The sequence below is a fragment of the Panthera pardus genome, unplaced genomic scaffold (assembly GCF_024362965.1).
Source record: "Panthera pardus isolate Hobbes unplaced genomic scaffold, ASM2436296v1 HiC_scaffold_23, whole genome shotgun sequence".
Lineage (NCBI taxonomy): Eukaryota > Metazoa > Chordata > Mammalia > Carnivora > Felidae > Panthera > Panthera pardus.
In genome coordinates this window covers 4,703,600-4,714,580 of record NW_026526799.1, presented here as the reverse complement: position 1 = coordinate 4,714,580, position 10,981 = coordinate 4,703,600, and the positions used below count along the sequence as shown (strand labels likewise).

Here is a 10,981-nt window from a genome sequence, read left to right as displayed (position 1 = left end):
CCCTTGGGGCGCACCCGCTGAACGCCTGGCCCGCGCCACCGCGGCGTCCCTCCATGTGCAGCCCCTCGCTAGGCCCCACTACGTGCCAGACCCAAGTGACGAGGACGCCGTCCCGGCTCCGGAGGCGCTCGCCGTCCGCTGGGGCGACACGGCCGCGGAGGCAGCCCGGGTCCCTCTAGCGGGAGACGGCGGCGCCTGCCCAAGGCCCCCGCCCGGGAGGCGCGGCGGAGGCCGAGAGGCCCAGGGCGCGGGGAGCGGCCTCCCCGGTGCTCGGCTGGGCGGGCGGGGCAGGGGGGGGGGGCGGGGGCCCGGCCGGGGCGCGCGGGGTCGGGGGTCCGGCCCCGCTTGGCGCCGCCCCCGCCCCGCCCGCCCCGCCGCCGCCGCCGCCGTCGGGCCCGCGCCGCGCAGCCCGCCTCGGGCGGGAGCGCGGGGCGGGAGCGGGAGGCCGGAGGCCGGGCCCAGGCCCGGGCAGCCCCCTCAGCCGCGCCGCCCTGGGCCGGCGCCCAGGTCCGAGCCGCCTTCCGCCCGCTCCCCACCCCGCCCCCCCCCTCCCCGCCCGCGGCCCCAGCCGGGTCCCGCCGCCAGGCCGGCTCCCGCCCCCGCTCCGCCCCCGGAGCCGCAGCCCCGCCCGCCACCGCCGTCGCCATGTTGTGGCTCCCGCAGCCGGCGCTGGCGACGCGCGCGGCCGAGCCCGGGGCCTGCAGCCGCCGCCGCCGCCAGGTAAGCGCCCCCCGCGGGCCGGGCCGGGCGGGGAGCCTGCGGGCCGGGGCCGCCGCCGCCGCCGCCGCCGAGGCCGAGGCCGCCCCAGCCCGCGCCCGGGGCCGCGCCGAGCCGGGGCCGAGCCCGCGCCCGCGCCGCGGCCCTGCAGCCGGGCGGACCCTGCGCGCCGCCCGAGGCGAGGCAGGCAGCCACTTCCCCCGACCGCCGCCTGGCGGGCCGCGGCCGCCACCCCACCCCGCCCCCGGCCGACGGGGCCGCCTGCCCCCTGCCGCCGCGACCCGCCGCCGCCGCCGCCGCGCCGCCGCCGCCCCGGGCACGGCCGCTGCCCTCCCCTGCGCGGGACGGGCGGCCGCCCTCGGCCACAGCCCGCGGCCCCCCGCCCGGGCGCGGATAACGGTGCCGCTTGGCCCCGCCGGGACGCCCTGTCAGCCCTTCCGTCCCCGCCGCGCCGAGAGCTGGCGCCGTCCTGGGGCGGACACTTCGGGGACCGACCCTCTGGGGCGCCCCGCAGTCCCTGCCCCCCACCTCCGCCCAAGTTCTGATCCTGGGGGAGGCTTCTCCGGGAGCAGACAGGTATTCCTGCTCCAGAGTTGGGGGTCCTCAAGGGGCGACCAGGCCTGTTGATCAGGGTGGAAATTATCTCTCTGCAGGGGCTCTTCCTGCCAACCTGTGTGTGCGTGTGTGTGTGTGTGTGTGTGTGTGTGTGTGTGTGTGTTTGGGGGGGGGGGGGAGGCTCAATGTGACCCGAGGGAGGACAGGGGAGCGTCTGCTGGACAGATGGCCTCCTGGCCTTGGATCAGCGTGTGTGAGGGGGAGGGGTCCATACGACCTTAGGTATGTCTGTTCCTCAGAACCCCAGGATTATTGGAGCTGCTCAGGGATTTTTAACTTTTTTTTTGAGTAGGCCAGAGGTGGCATTAAAAGTCCTGGATTGGAAAAAATCCACCGGCCCACCCAGGGAAGCATGTCTGGCACCCAGGACTAGCCTAGAATAGGACTTGGGGGTGAGATGGGTGCTGGGCCTAGGGTTGGCCCCCTTGCCTTCAGCTTTGTGTTCATGTACGGCCTGTAGGGTGCATCTGCTTGTGTGTACAGTGTGGCTGAGCATACAGGATGTGGACAGACAGATGCCTGGCCTGGTGGGTGCCTGCTGGGATTTCATGGGTCTGTTTCCTCAAACTCACAGGTACATCACACAGTGAAAGAGAGGAGGAAGCTAATGGTGCCAGCACACATATTTTGCCCATTTTTTTCCCAATGGTCGTGGCTTTGATTCAGTCAGTAAATTCTTATTGAGCACTTATTACGTGCCGGGCACGGGACTAGGTGTTGGGAGGATGGTGGTAAAGCAGAAAGATATGTTGTAGCTTGAACTTGTAGCCTAGTGAGAAAGCCCAATAATAAGTAATCTTGAAATTTCATTCAGCACCAAATGTTTGTCAACAAACATGTGCCGGGCATTGTTTTCGATGCTGTGAAGAAAGCAAGCAGAAATAACTGCCCTTCTGGAGCTTTCATTTCAGGGCGGAGAGGGGAGAGGGGGAGGGAGGACAGGAAAGTAAAGGATATAGTTCAAAAAAAAGCCTGTTAAAAGGGGCTAAATGCTAAAGGATAAAAAGAAAATAGGGAAGGAGGATATGAGATGTTGGGTGGGGGTTGAATTTGCATTCAAGTACCCTGGGAAGGCCTTCTAAGAAGGTGTCTTTTGAATACAACTCTGAAGGAAGTGGTAAACTAATCATTTCAAACCGTGATGAGCACAAGGAAGGAAAGATGAAGAGAGTGGTAAGAGTAATGGGCCTTGATTTGATTTGGGGGCTTAGGGAGGGCTTCCCTGAGGAAGTGACGTCTGGGTGAGACCCGAAGGAGGGTTAAGAGTTAACCATGTGTGGAGCAGCACGGAGCTTGGCAAGTTGGAGGAAGCGAAAGAGGCCTGTGTGGCTGGAGGGGGAAAAGGAGAGGGGAGGTAAGTCTGTAGAGAGGTGAGGGAGATCACAGGGGGCCCTGCGGACAGACTGCCTCCCCCCTCTAACTCTGGTTTGTATCTCCAGTGAAATTAGGGACCTTTGGAGGGTTTTAAGTGATTGACATGATGACATTTACATTCTAAAAGGTCTCTGGCCTCTGTCTGGGGAATGGACTTTGAGATAAGCAGGTAAGGCGAGGCTTTCTGTGTTGAGGGCCTAACTATTTGATCTGCCTCAGAAAAGCGAAAAGCCTTTAGAGTAGTTTAGGAGAGAGCTTTTCCCTCAGAGTCTACTTTGTGCAGCTTTTAGGAAGGGAAAGGAAGACGAGTTAGCATTTATGGAGCGCCTGCTAGACGGGAGAAACAATTTGGGAGACTTTGGCAAACATCATATTTGACTTACTCCTCTGCAGTTTGAGAGAAAGGGCTTGTCCTGCCCCTTTACAGACACGAGCGCAGAAGGGACAGGAAACAAGTCCTGAGGGGTTAGATGACTTACCCAAAAACCACATTTGTAACATAATCTGAATTCAAACCCAGGTCCTCCTGATCCCAGAGCCCAGTGGCTCTGGAACCAGACTACCGGTTGCTTCTGCCACTTGCTAAGGGAATGATTTTGAGTTTGATCTCTTGTGTGCCTCAGTTTCCTTTTTGGAAAGGCCTCAAGCTTTACCCAGCTTAAATGCAGATAAAAGTACCTACCTCACAGGACTGTTGTGTGCATCAAATTAACCAAAGCCATAGCGCTCACCTCAAATGTTAGTTGCTATTATTACTTAAATTTTTAAAACTTTCATGTTGCCTCTTAACCATATTGCGGTCACTTTGGATGAGATTCACTATACGGATAATTTAATTCTCAGATTTTGTGAGACTCTTTTCCCCTCCCTTTTCCTCCAAACGACTCAATGCCAGTGTTCCACCTGATCAACCTTTCAACATTGATCTCACCTTTCATTCTTGACACTGTGCTAGGACTTATGGATACAAAGTGAGTTTCTTCTCTGCAGAAGTTCAGGGTATCCAGAGGTAGGTCAGATATTGAAACAGATGAAGCACAATGTACTTAAGTTCTCTAACGCACCTGTAGTTAGCTGTTATAAGCTGTAAGAACTAAATGCCTGGGGGAGTAGGGAAGGCTTCAGGGCAGAAGTGAATTTTGAACTGGGCTTTGGAGGAAGCAAAGGAGTTTTGTAGGCAAGTAAGACTGGCCAAAGGACATTCTAGGTAGAGAGAGCTATATATGAAAGCATGGAGCCTTGAGAGGCTTGGCTTGTTTGGGTAGGAGGCTGGAAAGCTGAGTTGGAGCTGTGAAAGGCGGGTCAAGTTTGGATTTTATCCTACAAGCCATGGAGGGTATTAGATGAGTATTAGATACATCAGAGAGTATTAGACACATCAAATACACACCATGACGGGTGTTGGAGTTAGAGAGTGGAGACAGATGTCATCCTGGGGGTGGCTTTATTTCGGTGGGATCACTATGTTTCAGGATCTGGTTCTCAGTTTTGTAGACCCGAAATTCAGTTTTGTAAGGCACTTGGAGCTGATTGGATCCAGGCAGACTGACTCACTAACCAAACTTGGAAGAGACTGATGCATAAACTCAGGGTATTAACTGGCCATGAGAAATGAAACTGCGGAATGACAGATGTTCTGTCCTCTGGCCATCTCCCTCCCCACCGCACCCCACCCCCTCTGGCCAGGGCTGAGACATTTTAACAAAATCTTGCTCCTCAATTCCTGTCTGTTTTCCTCAGGCCCATGAAAACCCATCCTTTTTGTTAACATAATCTTTACTTAAGCTCCGTACAGCATGGCCGACCATGATTATTCATTGATAGAATGGATGATTCTGTATCCTGTGGGTTGGATGATATGTTTGTGAATCTTAAGGAAGAGGAGGAATAACTCTTTTCGAAATAAAATACCGGAAAAGGGGGTTCCTTAGAAGCGGTATGCAGATTCTAAGTGGTGTGGGTAGTCTTGAAGCTAAAGGGTGGTTGTGGACAGATGCGTTGGAAATTGTTCTGGGGGCAGAGGTCTGTGAACTCTTGGTTGCACTTGAGGAGAGATTAGTTTAGAATGTTCATCTTCCCTACACGTTGGAGACGGATAAGAAAGCGGTAATGCCTGCCCTCTACTCCGCCTGGTCACGGTGAGCTTTCCTACTGGACCGGAGTGAGTCTTCGCGGGGTCTGGGTTTCATTCTCACACTTGTCTCCACTTGTGCAAAACTGGGAAGAGTGGTGGATCCCCTCGAGTTTTGAGTTTGTGCTTTTCTGTAGTGAAAAATAAAATCCAAATAGGCCAACCTAGGTTGCGGACTAATTATTTTTATTTTAAAATTCTAAAAATAATTACACAAGCACTTTCCTGTAGAAAATTTAGGGGCCGCAGGTATACAAAAGAAACACAACTGACTGATAAATCCTATAACCTAGAACCACGGTTAACATTTGAATAATTTAATGTTTGTGTTAGATCTTTGTCTCCAACTCTGTCTTTCTACGTAACTTGGTTTTGACTTTTTCTTTGGCTACAAAATTAGGAACATCCTGAATAGGAGAGAATTCTGAGTGTTGACATCCATGAGGTGAAGTGATTGCATGTACACGAAAATCTGTGTCTGTTTCCATTTCTGGGCATCTGGTCCAGTGTTCTCCCCCTTCATGTTCTAGGAGTGTTGGGCGTGAGATCCATTAGCTAATTAATTTTAAGAAATGTTTTAGGAGACGAGAGTGCTGCCTCAGCCAACCGTTGACTTTTATTTGAAGTGGGAAGTGTGTATGTGTGTTGAAATGACATATCTGATCCTTTTTATGACTCGAAGAAAAGTTAATGAACACCTTTCGAGTTTGGTGTCACCACAAAGTCATTCTTCAAACCCGTCGGCACTTCTGGGCTGTCCTCTGTTCACTGTATGACTTTGGGTAAGTCCTTTACACTCTCCGCTTGAGATTCTGAAGGTGTTGCACCAAGTAGGAATCGTGGCCGCTTTTCTCATTAACACATTCCAGGGGACGAGAAGGCTGATGTTGTCTATGCTGGTGATTGATTGTGGAGAGACTGCCACAATATTGAGTGAGGAAAAGGAGTACCTCTGCTGAACAGATTAACTCCAGGCCTCCAGTCAGCATGTGGGGATGCGGGGGTTCAGGTCTGTATAACTTTGTTACCTCTATTTGCGAGGGCTCTACCGTGATTGGAGGGCGCCCTCCCCACCTGCCCCGGAAAATGCTCTGAGAAGTCCAGAGGTGGCCTTGGGCACAACTAAATCTCCAGGCTTCTCCAGAGAATCAAGACCTACCACCCTCCAGTTTGCCTCAGAATGGACCCCCCTCCTGTCCGCAGAGCAGAGTTTACTGTGAGATCTCCTTCCCTCTGAGTGGTGTGGGGTCTGGCGGTTTTTTACTTTTGTTTCTAGTTTTGCCTGTCACTTGAATTTTCTACAGATTTACAGATCATCTTTACAAAAACAAATAATCAGTGAGTCTATTTTCACTTGGGAGATAAACGTTGAAGGCCCTAAAGCAAAAACTCACACTCCCCGGGGCTGTGTCCCTCCAAGCCCCCCCTCCCCGCTCACTTCGGGGCAGGTGCCTCTGTTAGAGGGGAGGTGAAGCTGGGACCTCTGACTGGGAGGGGCCCTGAGCCCTGAGGGCCAGGGCCGAGCCATCTGGGAGGAGTGATTGGAGGGTGACTTGGCTGGGTGTTTTCTTCAGGAGGGCTTTTATTTTCTTATTTTTATTTTTTATTTTTTTGGAGGTGAAAGCAGAGTTTATTGAAGATAGAGCACAATTAACAGACGGAGTGAGTGTCCAGGAGATTCGGAAAGGAAAGGAGGGAGTCCCCTCTTCAGGAATGCTTTTAAAGAAATCACTCCTCTGGGTGCGGCCTCCAGGCCTTCTTCCGTGGTCCACAGGCTCAGTCTCCCGCATGTCTATTTGGGGGGGGGGGGGGGGAATGCTCGAGGCCTTGGTGTTACGACCGGGGCCGGCGGGGGGGGGGTCATGGAACTGTAAAGACAGGGGTTCCCGTGTGTGAGCCTCACGTGCATTCCTAGGACTTCCCTGCTTCTGGGGGTTCAGGTCATTCTGGGTGTGACGCGGGGGAGGGGTGGCTGCTTCTTCCTCATTTTCATCCAGCCTTTGGGCATAGGAGCATCTTACCGACGCTGCCCTTGGCAGGCTGGAGTTGAACGTGAGCTGGTGGAGTGGGTTCTGGCTCCACCTGTGTTCCCCGGCTTGCGGTTTACAGGGTTCTACTCCTCCCTGCCAATTCACCTGCTAAAGTTGAAGTTGTTTCTTAGCAAGCCAGAGGGCAGAGCGAGACCCGAGAGAGGTTTTGAAGGCAGGTGTCCATTGTAACTGCAGGCCTCTCAGGGTTATTCCAGGGCCTGAGAACACGTCTGAGGCAGAGGTTTGGCATTTTCAGAGGAGAAGGGAGCCCAGGGGTGGGCAGTGAGCAGCTGTTCAGATTCTTCTGGGGCTTGGCCCAGTCGAGGCTCTCGTCTGCACGGGCAGGGGCTGCTCTCTGCCTTGTTACACAGACTCTGCAGACCTGAGCTGAACCGGCCGAGTTGTAAAAACCACTTCACTGTCTGCGACTTCATTAAGGCTATAAATCTTCAGGCCCTTAAAAATATTAGATGTGTGATTAATTCTACCATTATTCTTAATTCGAATGTTTACTTGTATTTGAAATCCTGTGGAGTCTTTCTGCAACTGGGCCATCATCGATCAGTAATCTCCAGTTGCTTATGAAAGGCCTACCCTGGGTCCAACCCAGAGCTGGGCGCCCTGTGGCACATAAAAGACTCATGTGAGATGAACTTTGCCCTCAAGGAGTTCCCCCACTGAAAGCAATTAGAGAACACTTTGCTTCCAGACCAGACGTGTCTTGAGGGGGCTTTTCTTTCTGAGGGTGGTGGTTACTTTCACACAGGCCACCCCTCTGAGATGGCTGGGGTTACCTCTGGGGAACATTCTCTGGTACCCAAAATGGATTGGATGGCCCTCTGGGAGGAGGGAGGTGGCTGCGATGATGTAGTCTCATCTTTCATTTCTTCCCTTGTCTCCCTTTGCTGCTTCTTCAAGCACCTGAACCCTTCAGCAGAAGGTAGCCAGCTACCCACAAAATATGCACCCAGTGCTGTCGTCCCATCATTACAGCCCCAGGCCTCCGAGTCTAAGGCTTTTGCATTTCCACTTGGACTCCCCTTTTAAAATATTTACACCCCCCTGGGAGAGGTCAGACTCTTAGCGGTTCATCACCAAATAGTAGCTTTAATTACCAAGAATTAATTAAGTCAACTGAGAGGAAGACTGGGACCCAGGCAGGCACTTGGGGGCAAGAGTGTCCGAAGGGACAGACTCCCACATGGCAGGAGAGCAGCGAGGGCAGCACCGGAAACTTCCATGCACACGAGTTGCCGCGTGTAGGTCCCGCTAACTATGGGGTCACCCCGGTCGTCCTGGGGCCGAGGGGGCAGCATGGGCACAGTCCTAGCCCTGGGCCAGGGGGGCCTTGAGGCAGACGTGGACTTTGGGCCGAGTCTTAAAGGGTTGGGAAGATTGTTTTCTCCTTCATTTAAAAAACAATACAATACTCACTGGAAAATTTTGGAACGTTCAAGGGGAGAACAAATCTGCCATAATTTCATTCCTCGTGATAGATGGCTGAAATGAGAGGCAGCGGGGGGGGTGATTCTTTTCCAGTGTAAGTCAGAGTGTGTTTCCTCTCTCCACATCCTCCCGAAACCTTCCTTCCAAGCGCAAGAGTCAGCCCTTGCCGTGGGCCCTCCGTGGTCTGCCTCCTCCCCCGTCTCCTCTGGCTCCCTCTACTCTGGTGTGGGCTCCTTGCCTGCGCCAGGCACTTTCCTGCTTCAGGGCCTTTCCACCTGCTCTTCTGTCTGCCCCAAACCTCTTCTCCCCACTGTTCACCTGGCTTGCTCTCTCACTTTTTTCAGAATTGAAAATGCAGTTACTCCGATTTCTGATTTCAGTTGAGGAGCTCCTGTTGAGGAAGGTTGTAGGGCTCCTTGACATCATGCATCTGCCTGTCAGTGTCTGTGTGTCTCCATCCTGTGGAATGTCAGCACCTCATGGACAGGGACCTGGCACATAGCAGGTGCACAGTTACTATTACGGAATGAGTACGTGTGCGTGCGTGAGCACAGTGTGTGTGTGTGTGTGTGTGTGTGTGTGTGTGTGTGTGTGTGTGGTGGAAACGGAGCGGGAAAGGACGGTGTGGCTAGAAGCTGGAGGGAAAGAACGGGCGTGGATGGTGTGGAGAGTGGGGATGCTCTCGGCGGGGACGTTGATTAGAGACTTGATTCAGGTTGATCGGTCTCTGCAATCTTCTCTCTTACTGCTGCGTTGAAGGGGAAGGCCGTGATTTGGTGGTTTGAGGCAGGTGCAGAAGCACCTGGTGAAATATAAAGTCAGTCGACTTGGCCTCGGCCTAGCACGTGAACGTTGTCAAAAGCCTGGCCCGAGGCTGGAGCTGTGGTAGGCTAGAGGAAACCACATGAGGCTGTTGAGAAAAGTGAGTGACCTGAGGAAAGTGGTGTTTGGGGAAGACTGGTCTTCGGGAGACACGCGGGATGACCGTTGGGAGCGTCTGAGGGGGTGAGGAAAGAGGCGACAAGGGTAAGGATGTGGAGCAGATGACCTCAGGGAGACGTGGCCATGGCAGGATGCTCCCCAGCTTCTGTGTGGCTGCCCTGACAAGGGCGTCCAGCACTCCCGACTTGGTAGAGCTCAAAGTATTGTCCGTGGCTTCAGATGAGTTTTGGAAGCAGGTGGGTGTAAGTAGGAGAAAGGGGAAGGGAAGGGTCCTCCTTAGGTTCAGGAGGTCGATGGGCCTGGTGGTGTGAGGTCGTATCCTGCACCGGGCCTGCGCTCACAGGCTGTGACCCGGGACTGGAGCCTTTCTTCTCTTCCTGCTCTGCTGTCTGAGAGCGGCTGTCCGTACTCCTGGCTTTTCTTCCGAAACTACACACATACCAGAGGAGTATCTGAAATCCATTTGTTCGATCACCTTCTTTCAAGTTCATTTTCTGTCTCCATAGTTTTATCTGTTTCTCAAAACAAATTGTCTTTGACTCACAAACCCATTTGGATTGAATTAATTGACTGGAAATACTTATTTCTAAATGGTTTCTGTTTCATTAGGCCTCTAGCCTGTTTTTAAAAAGGCTTTTGCCAAGATGAGATCAGTGGAGGAGTGATTTTGGTATCATCAGCTTCTCTGTGATCTTTTGGTACAAGTTATGTTTTGAGATTGGCGTTTCTGATGTGTTCATTCCTAGAATAAGTATTTGAGTGCCTGCTATGTGCCAGGCACTATCTTAGGCCCTGGGAAACAAACAAAAATCTTACCTTCATGAGGCTCATATTCTAGTGTGTGTAGGCTTATAGATGACAAGTAAAAATAAAGTATGAGAGAGGGTGAAAAGTCTTATGGAGAAAAACAAAGCAGGGATGGAGGTTTGGGTGTGGAGGCAGATTTTCTGTTTTAAATACAGAAGTCAGGGACGTCTCACTGATAAAAAGACACCTGAGCAGAGATCTGCAGGAGTGGGAGAGAGGACCATGCAGATATCTGAGGGAGGAGCAAGCAGGGTAGAGAGAAAAACAAGAGACAAAGTCCTTGAAGCCCCAGAAAGCTTGAGGGGGTTCAGGATGAGCAGCAAGGAGGGCAGGGTGGCGGGAGCCGGAGTGAGGTGGGGAAAGTATGGGAGAGGAGGCCTGAGTGGTCCTACTGGGCTTGTAAATCCTACTGGGGACCTGAATGAGATGGGAGGCCTGGAGTAGCTGTGCAGAGCCACGGCAGACTCCCCCTTCTTTCTGGAAGCGTCACCCTGGCTGCCAGTATTGAGGCCGGGGGGCTTCTGCAGTGGCTCTTGGCTAAGAGTGGGTGTTGGGGGTCTGAATCATCTGGAAGCCTCTCTCGGGCCAGCTTCTAGTCCATCTGGGACTCTGGGGTCACCTGGAACACATGTGCCATTTCTAGGACTCATGTGAGGCCGATGCCATTGTTCTGTAACCACAGGTAACTGTCACAGCTTCAGGTTCCTGGGCTCACTCCACTGCTACGTAGTCCATTTCCAGGTAGGCCCAGAAGTCGGGACCATGCTTTGGTCCACAGACCATGGTTCTCAGCCCCAAAAACACCTGTCACCCTGTGGTGGTTTTAAAAAATGCCTGGCCCCGCCCCTAAAGCTTCTGATTGAATTGGCCTGATGTGGGCTTTAGGATTAGCAGTGCTCCCAAGGTGTTTCTAATGTGC

The 10,981-nt window shown here is 53.4% G+C and overlaps 2 protein-coding genes across 4 annotated transcripts in view; both read left to right on the top strand.

Annotated features, from left to right (window-relative positions):
* SLC28A1 (solute carrier family 28 member 1) overlaps positions 1-10,981 on the top strand; it is a 233,135-nt gene that overhangs the window by 60,967 nt on the left and 161,187 nt on the right. The gene's annotated exons all lie outside the window — the stretch shown is intronic.
* ZNF592 (zinc finger protein 592) overlaps positions 49-10,981 on the top strand; it is a 48,790-nt gene continuing 37,857 nt past the window's right edge. The window contains 1 exon segment of the mRNA XM_053888643.1: positions 49-720. The gene's annotated coding sequence lies outside the window, so the exon portion shown is untranslated.